Consider the following 9,404-nt stretch of genomic DNA (forward strand, 5'->3'; position numbering starts at 1 on the left):
GTAGATCGAGAGAGGTTCTCCTTCCCCTCCACTCTGCCCTGGTGAGACCACATCTGGAATATTGTGTCCAGTTCTGGGCCCCTCAGTTCAAGAAGGACAGGGAACTGCTGGAGAGGGTCCAGCGTAGGGCAACGAAGATGATTAAGGGAGTGGAGCACCTCCCTTATGAAGAAAGGCTGAGGGAGCTGGGTCTCTTTAGTTTGGAGAAGAGGAGACTGAGGGGTGACCTTATTAATGTTTATAAATATATAAAGGGTGAGTGCCATGAGGATGGAGCCAGGCTCTTCTCGGTGGCAAACAATGATAGGACAAGGGGTAATGGGATCAAGCTGGAACACAAGAGGTTCTACTTAAATTTGAGAAAAAACTTCTTCTCAGTGAGGGTGACAGAGCACTGGAACAGGCTGCCCAGGGAGGTTGTGGAGTCTCCTTCTCTGGAGACATTCAAAACCCACCTGGACATGTTCCTGTGCAACCTCACTTAGGCGTTCCTGCTCCAGCAGGGGGATTGGACTAGATGATCTTTTGAGGTCCCTTCCAATCCCAAACATACTGTGATACTGTGATACATTTTTTGTGTGTTGCCATGTCTCTTCACATTGTTTAAATTTTATTAGTGAACTGGAAGGAAATATAATACTTCTGATAAAGTTTGCAGATAAAGCAAAAATTGGAGGATGATTAAATAACAAAAAGGATTGGTCTTCTCTCCAGCAGATGCAACAAACTGGGCACAAACAAGAAAACAGAAGTTGCAGTGAAGCCAAATAGTTACATACCTGGAAAAAGAATACAATTTTTGCTTATGGGAACAGAGATTGTGTCTTGGGGAAAAGAAAAGAAGTTGAGGAATCACTGTAGATGGTGAGATCACGACAAAGCTTCAGCACAAGGTAATGGCTTAAATGGTTAACACGATCTTTAAATGTATATGAGATGGCACACTGAGTAGGAGCAGAGGCTTCTATTAGCGCTATGTCTGACATCAGTTACTTGAAAAATAATGTTTCTGGTCTCAGTAGAAACAATGGGAAATTGTTCCTCATCATATCAGTGCTTTGCTCCCATGTGAGATAAGTGCAACAGTCAGGCTGTGAAGCTGAACATCAGGGATTATGCCTGTATATTGGATGTGTACATTCATCTGCAAGTCCCATTAGTTACCAGCAATAGATTGGATGGCAGATTTCATTACGAAATATTTTAGTAATTGTCATAAAATTTTAATATAGCTCTTAATCAAGAGATTAGGCCGAACCCCCTGCAGGTGAGTGACCCTCACACTGACCCACAGTCACCCACAGTGCCCTACAGCACCCCATAGCTCCTCCACTCTGCCTCATAGATCCACAGCACTGCCCCACAGCACCCAAAATCACCTCACAGCCCCCCCATAGACCTCCTGAACTTGTGGGGCTGCAAGGGGGGGATAATGAAACCGCCCCCCCAGGACCTCCAACCCCCAAAAAAGTAATGGGTTTTGGAATCTCTGGGGGTTTTGGTGTCTCACATGACAGGGTGACCCCGACATTGCAACAGGGGCTCCTGGGGTGAACCCAGGTCATACTGGAGGTTCCTGGGTGGAGCTCTGAATAGAAGCTGCTCAATTAATGTGAACCATGATCAAGTGATAGAAGCCGCACGCACCATTGACCAATCGCTGTGATCAATGTTTTCTGACCACCTGCAAAACGAGGGATTTTGTTCAAGTTTTAGATCCTCCTGCATGACCAGAGGACACAGATTAATCAACACATTGTTCAGAAGCAGAGTGCTTAGTTTATATTTGACTAGTAATTAATAGATGTATTGTAAAAAAACAATCAGTTGCAACTAACTTCATCAATTATTTCTTAGTATGGATGTATTGTGTGTTAAAAATTTCAAAAAACTCCAATGAATTTGTAACAATTGTGAACAGCGTGGATGGGGCCACTCTGTGTGTGCCAATAAAGTGCCACTCACAGCGATGGGTCTGCTCGGGGGCTCTTTGAGGTATTTGGTTGGATTTTGGGGTCATTTTCAGGGGGTTGTGGGCTGTTGTAGAGGGAATTTGGGCAGGTTTTGGGGATTCTTTTGGGAAGTTTTGGGTGTGTTTTGGATTGTTTTTGGGCATGTTTTTGGGTGGGTTTTGGTGTCACTTTGGTGTCTTTGGCAGCTGCACAGATCAGAGAGATCTGAGGAGAAATGGGGAGGAATGGGGAGCCAAGACACATTTTGGGGAGGAATGGGGAGCGCTGGGGAGCCAAGACACATTTTGGGGAGCCCCAGGGAGGAATGGGGAGCTCTAGGGAGGCATTGGGAGCCCTGAGGAACCAAGGTGAGCCCTGGGGAGAACTTGGCAGTCTTGGGGAGTTGAGGTGAGCCCTGAGGAGCACCGTGGATCTCAGGGGAGCCCCAAGGAGATGAAATGATACTTGGGGAGGGTCTGGGGAGTCCTGGAAGATGAGAGGGGTCCTTGGGAGACCTTTGGAGTCCTGGGGGACAAAGTGAGCCCTGGGTTATTTTTTAGAAGAGATTCATATGGAATCTAATCCTGCTTTGTTTGGCTACCCAGAATTCACTCCTGGTAGAAGTTAGGTAGTAGATCTGGTCTTGCTAGAAATTTAGTGTAACGCAATTGCATCTTATTTTTTATAAGAAATTTCAATGCACCATTATAATAATGTAGTTATTTAACTAATAATGTAGTTATTTAATGGGATACATTTTCACACAGCTTGGTATGACATCCATTTTTTCCTATCTATGGCCTAGAAAAACTAAATTTAAATCCCTACTCAGTCACATTGCAGACGCAAGAGATGTAGGAAAAGCACAGGTGTTGTTATTTACAGTGATTGTGAGAAGGGTGGTGGGTGGGGCCTGGGGTGATTGACCACGCCCCTTTCACAGGGGATTATGGGAAAAGGGGGTGGGCGGGGCCTGTGGTATATAAGCCCCATCCCTGAACCAGCTACCTTGTTCTGCTCTGGGGCTGCTGCTGTGAGGTTTTGTTGGTTCTGTAGCTTCTTACCTGCAGTAGCTGAGGCATCTGGTTGAGGTTCAGCATTGTACATAATAGCATGTGTGCTTGTAAGTGGGCTTGGTTTGGCTCTTGCTTTGCTTAGTGTGTGTTTGTTTTCTTATTGCAGGTGTTGAAGGGGAACCTAGGAACCTTGTCAATGTTGACAAGCAAAATATTGCCTGGTGTCTTGGTTCAGTATTTCCTGGTTTTGCAGGTGCTTTGTGGGCCACTTCTGAACTTGGATGACCATTTGTGGTGAGTTGGGGTAGAGGTGAGGAGGAGTGTGGGGCTGGGGACTTGTCCCAACCACTACAGTCATTATTTATTTTTTTCTTAGGTGCCATGAGTGATAAGGGTTTCTGCCTCTGCCCATGGCATAAGCCACTGAACAGAACACCCTTGAAATTCAGAGGAGGTGGGTGTTGTGGAAGTGTTTGGTGTTGACCCATGTGATACTTAGTGCTGGCACTTCTTTGTGTGTGTGTTTTCTTATTGAAGATGTTGAAGGGGAACTGGCACTGCAGGAAGATCCCTGTTAGTCCATGTGGTGGTTTCCTTTGAGGATGGATTTAGTCCCTTGGCCTTCTGAAAGCTGAGTGGAGGTGCCTGGGCTGGGGGTGAGCAGGGAATTGCAGGAAGGGGGTTTAAAGTTGGGAAAGGGCATCCAAGAACAGTCCCCTCTGGGCAGGTAAAGGGGGCAGGGAACTTTTGAGTGTTATGCCAGTTTGTGCTGGCCAGGGCAGCTCCAGCCTGTGGTGGTGTAGTTTGGGAAGCCTGCCTTGTGCCTGTTAGACAGTTCTCAGGTCTTGCTGCACTAGACGTTGCTTAGCAGGCATCTGTGCCATTCCAGGGTCTGGAACGCCTGTGTTGATTGACATAGTGCTAATTGGGTGCTGTTTTTCTGTGTCAGCTGCTGAAAGCATGGCTTGGATGCTTTTGGTCAGTTGTGTTCTATGTGGTGTTCTGGGCTGTGTTGTCAGTTCTCCTCTCTAGCTCTCCAGTTCAAGGGTTGGGCACTTCTTCCCAGCATCTTGAAGTTTTTACATCTTGAGTCTGGTTTCTTGTCCTTGTATCATTTGTTACGCCAGTACTGTCTTGTAAGGGGCGATGACATTCAGCTCCTTTATCTTCTGGTGTTGAAGTAGAGGCTCCTTACCTCACAGCTTTTAGTGTTGTTAGAGTCGCATTGTGTGTGGTGTTCTGTGGAGTGTGGGTCTGTGCATGTGTGTTTGCCTTGGAGCTGCTCTGCTTGTAGTTGTAGAGTCGGGGCAGCCAGCCTTAGCCCTAGGAGTCCATGGCTAATCTATTGACATGTCTAGATTGCATAGGTGAAGGTTGTATAGTAAAATCTGGGATGGTGTAGCCATGGACAGTGGAGTGGTCAGTCCCTTTATTATTTTACAGGGTATACCCAAGACCAGTATTGACTAGTGTTTTTTGTAGCGTGCTGTTCTTTGTCAATGAAAGTGTTTTAATTTTTTTTTCTTTACAGGTGCAGACTGAAGTACCTGTGTACAACCCAGTTGTCAAGAGAGGAAAATCCTGATCAAAGAAAAGCAAAATTTGAGGAAGGAAATAGGCACAAAACCTGGGGATTTATTGTCATTGAAAACTGAGCTGCTGCAGAGGCCTTTACAAGAAGAAAAGAAGCAACAAAAGTTAGAGGGGAAAAAAATGAAGTGATACTTGTCATCCTCTTGACATTCTACTGATTGGGAAACACATCGTATCACCTGAAGCATGGGACAGAAAAATATGGTGTGACCCTGTGATGGTGAACCAGGGAAGAACGATTCCTCATACTTCTCAGATCCCCCTGAATATGCAGCCAGACCCATCATTAAAACAGAACAGTCTCAAGGAACTCCATGTACTGCCATGTGATACCATAGGCAAATTGTTCCCTTAGTTCTGCCATAATTGGAAAACTTACCAGAAAAATACAGCAGAAAACCAGGTGAAATTTCTAAAATTTACAAGATAGATACAGCAGAAGACCAGATGAAACCAAACCAGAATATTTGCTGCGAATCTCCCTAAGCAGTAGTAATCAAATACTGCTCAAAAAAAGCAAAGCAAATGGCTTTTGGGGTCCAGGAATTCTTAAATTGAGAACCCAACTCAACTGACAACTGCCAGTCTATCACCAGCCAAGTAGTTTATTTGGCCTGTGGAGTAGAAGCCATGTAACAGGGTGAACCCTCATGATCCCTGTAAAATCTATTGATGAGCTTCCTACAGCTGTTAGAAAAGCTGCCCGTGTTTAAGCAACACACTGATTCTAATACTGCCTCAATTGATTATGCAGTGCTGAAGCCACTAAGAAGAGGAGTGAGGTTTGTCAGAGCGTACACACTGAGGCAAAGGAGTGACACATAGTGAAACATCTTCCTTAGCTTTTGGTCATGAAAGCTTGTCAGAGTTGCAGACACATTTTCATTAGAGTTTTGAGTAAACTACTAAATAATCATTAATAATTAAGAGATGAGGCACAGATCTTCTGCCTGGGTCCTAGCTCCCATAGCTTACAGCTCCTCACAGACACATATCAATTTCAACTCAAAATAATATCTAATGATGATTTTGCCAGACACGTGCACCAATCTACCTCTGCCTGACAAGTAGAGGACTCCATACAAACTTGCAGAGTATGAGAACACTAAAGTGACTGGAGAGCCTCTATTTCCAGAGGAGGTAAGGGAAGCCCATGGCAAGGAGCTGCACAGAAAAATGAGGATGTTTTATGCCCTCACCATAGAAACTGACTTTAGGCCCAGGTTTAGTTTGTGTCTGTGGCTGCCTTCTGCTCTAGTTTTGCCTTTTGGCAATGGGGAGCCCACTCATCTCATGTAGAATCATTATGAGCAGCAAGTTAGTGTGATAAACTTGAAATCACATAGAACAGCCATGTTTCACCACACATTGCTGTGGCCTGCCATGCTCATAGCACTCAGAGATGCTCCAGACTTGTGGCCTGGATGTTCAGAGCTATTTCAGGATCTACTGCCCACGGCTTTCTCTGCAGGTCAGGTGCCTGAGTGCTCTTAAACTTGGTTTGAGTGTGAGGTATTTTATGAATGGTTTTGAAAAAGAGGAGGTGAGAACCTGTTAGATCAATAGGTAACTGGTTTCCTTTAAATTTAGGTTGTACTTCACTGGACTGATTTTAACTCTGAGGTGTCCTAGACCCTTGAGCTTTGAGAGGAAGATCTATCTCAGAAAGGGTTACGAACAGTTGTAAGTTAATAGCACCTCCCTGAGACACATCACTGTTCTCACCTTTTGGAGGAAGGAGGAACAAAGGTGCAAGGAAGTTGTGGTTACAGAGAGGTTGTTGACAGCCCCACTGACTTTTGTATGAACTGAGATTAAAACATGGCACTCAAGTCTGAAACTGGACCAAGCAGCGTAGTTACTGAGAGGCAAAGCTTCCCTCAAGGTACCAGGTAGCCAAATCTTCCTTGCAGCTCTGGAAGAGTCAGATTGTGTACTTGTTCTCCTCCTGTAAGGTGGAGTTGCTGATAATAAATAATCATATAACTGGATTAGATTTGATTGGATAATTTTTCTCTTATACAGGAAGAATACAGCATTCAGTGTAACAGCACAAACCGGCCTGAAACTCATGATCATCTTCATGGAGACTTGAACTGTTTTTCTGAGCAAATATGAGATAATGAATTGTCATATTCTGTCAGGAAAATTAAGTTTGTTTTTTTGCTTGTTTGTTTGGGGTTTTTTGTTGTTGGGTTTGGTGGTGGTGTTCTTCGGTGTGTTTTTGTCTTTTTGAAGTACAAGATGAAATATGCATTTGGAACTTCTATTATTTCTATCATACTTTATTTCCTAAATATACTTCTGTTTTTTGAGGCCTCTAGCTTCTAAATGTCAAGATTTTCTTGACAACCATAGGGAGAAAAACACCCTGGATTTTTAAAATCAAAGCTAAAAATCTTATGGGATTTGTAGTGACTGAGCAGCCTAGAAATGACATGCAATTCCCTGAGGTTTAGGATCACAGGCATGTAACCATGGATGCCATAGAGGACTACCCAAATAACCTAGAAGTTCGGGAGAACTAGATTTTCTTCTGGCTTAATTCTGCTGATATATCTAGGAAAAAAACCCACATTGTTTTCAATGTGTTGTAACAGGTTGAAAGCTTTTGGGGATCAATGCATAACAGTGAATCCCACTAACACGAGTTAAGTTTATGTTGTGTTTCCTGAATATCAGGTCCATCTAGGAGGTTTAATCTGCTGTGGCAGAGGTGAAAGAAGAGATAAGTGATGGGCTGGTGAGATTCATGGGATTACATACCTGAGGAGTTCTGCTAGGCTGCCCTATGAGTGCTTCATCATGCTTGCAAAAATGCTTTGCAAGCCCTCAAAGGATGGCTTTTCCACCCTCATCTGAGCTATTCTTTGTTTTTCTTGGTCTTTCTTCAACCCAGTCCTCCTGCTCTGCCTGTGCCAGTCAGTCTGCTCCTACTGTAGGCTACAGGTACCTTTTAAGTCAATGAAAGAAGACGACATTATGAGCGTGATCAAAGATTTGGTTCATGGGCTGCAAATGCACTAAACAGTCCCCAGTCATCTGTAATGTTAGAGATGGGCTTGCTCCAGCTCTGCAGTTAATTAGGCACATAAGTATAAAATATGAACCTACATTATCAGGAATGCGTTGATGCAAGTGCACGGAAGAGTGTATACGTAACCATAATAAGGAGCGAGAGAGAAGGTAAACATCTGAATGACCATTTGTTGGATATTCCTTCATCTCCATGAAACTACAATAATTATCTGGACAAAGGAGAGACATCCTTCTGTCATATAAATTCTAAAATCAATCTCATTTTTTGTTGTGGAGCAGACACTTATTTACATAATTATCCTGCTTACTTGACTGTGGACCTCCCTTAAATCCTGCGTTCCCTCAAGCTGGGAGACTATGGTAGGCACTTTTTATACTTCTCTCTTCTCTGTGCTTCATTGAAAAATAAGAAGTGGAAAAAAAGATTAAGAAATCTAAAAGCAACTTCCTTCATGATAGGAATCATACAAGATGGAAAAGCTTGTATCTCTTAGATGACACAATGGGAGTGAAGGCTGATTTGTATGCTGGCCTCTGTGGCTTGAAGCTCAGCCTTCCAGTCCTTGCTATTAAAATATGCAGTTCAGCATCCTGGGGAGTGTATGTTGCTTCCAACATTTTGCTTGATGATTAAGAAAAACTATCATAGCCAAGGCTTGAGAAGTCAATGGAAGGTGTATTTTATATCAAGTATTTGTGTACGGTAGACCGTGTACAGTAGACCATGTTCAGTAGCCCATGGTATCTCAAGTATTTAGAGCAAAAATATTCAAGACATGGACCTCAAACGTCCAGATGTGGATAACAAACCTCATTAACAGCAAGAACAGACATTTATGTAGACTTCAGGGAAGTCAATGGTGCCCTCTAAAGGAAACTCCTGTGATACACAGGAGCTCTTGACAGCTGTTGTACCCACTGACTATACAGCCACCAAATAATCCATGAGCTACTTCTGTGCAATAATTTAAATTATCAGTAAGATGACAAAATACTTAATATCCCTTTGGAATTTGGGAAAGACATCCTGTGCAAAGTTCATTTTTTCAAATGTTTATTGTCTGTGGTAAGAAGGCATCTTTGTCCCAGATCATAGGTAAATAGTGTGAAAGACCTATGGCTTTCATGGCTCAGAAGATAAAGCAACATTGAACTAGCAAGACAGTGTGCTCAAGTGAAAGTGGGCCATGATATATTTCATAAAACTTTATCCTGAGCTAGATAACACAAAATGGCAGCAGATACATAGAGAGCAGTTACAAGAGCTACTCAGGAATGACATGTCTGAATAAACAAGGCTCTTTAAGCAGTGATTTGTATCAGCCTTAGCTAACAGGAATCTGCAATTACTTTGCAATTTGCTTATAAAATTCAACATGTTATCTTTCAAGAAATATGAAGTACCATGAACAATAACACATGCTTTGTTTCAGACTTTCAGTTGAGCTCTGGCTGATTGCACCAGCCAAAGAACATCATTTGGCCAAATCAAGGCAAAAACTATTGATCTCCAATGTACTGATGGTGCAGATCTTCTACAGGACTACACATTATCTCAGGACAACAGTCTGCTGCCCAGGAAGATTAATCTTGTGTTGAATTCAATAGGCACTGCAATGCTTTGCTGCTCAGAAAGTCAGGACGAGTACAGGTTTTGTGATTGCCACTCATTAAAATGAGGATTTACTTGATTAGGTTTTGGAGGAATTCTAGATCTCAGAGTGTAATTTATAACTGAGAAGAACATAAAAATATTAATATTGCTTAGAATTAAATATTTCTAGTGAATGCTGTAGATGTTGCT

General features: G+C 42.9%; 1 long non-coding RNA gene across 2 annotated transcripts; it reads left to right on the forward strand.

The window, feature by feature from the left end:
- The first annotated feature begins 2,934 nt into the window (after window positions 1-2,934).
- On the forward strand, window positions 2,935-8,190 carry LOC110361985 (uncharacterized). 2 transcript variants are annotated; one of them, XR_002418905.2, is made up of 5 exons: window positions 2,935-3,043; window positions 3,135-3,262; window positions 3,345-3,422; window positions 4,500-4,964; window positions 6,587-8,190. It is a non-coding gene; the product is annotated as an uncharacterized LOC110361985 (long non-coding RNA). The 2 variants fall into 2 exon arrangements; XR_002418904.2 differs by lacking the exon at window positions 6,587-8,190 and having other exon boundaries at window positions 4,500-6,552.
- The last annotated feature ends 1,214 nt before the right edge of the window (window positions 8,191-9,404 follow it).

Source organism: Columba livia, chromosome 3 (assembly GCF_036013475.1).
Source record: "Columba livia isolate bColLiv1 breed racing homer chromosome 3, bColLiv1.pat.W.v2, whole genome shotgun sequence".
NCBI classification, from domain to species: domain Eukaryota; kingdom Metazoa; phylum Chordata; class Aves; order Columbiformes; family Columbidae; genus Columba; species Columba livia.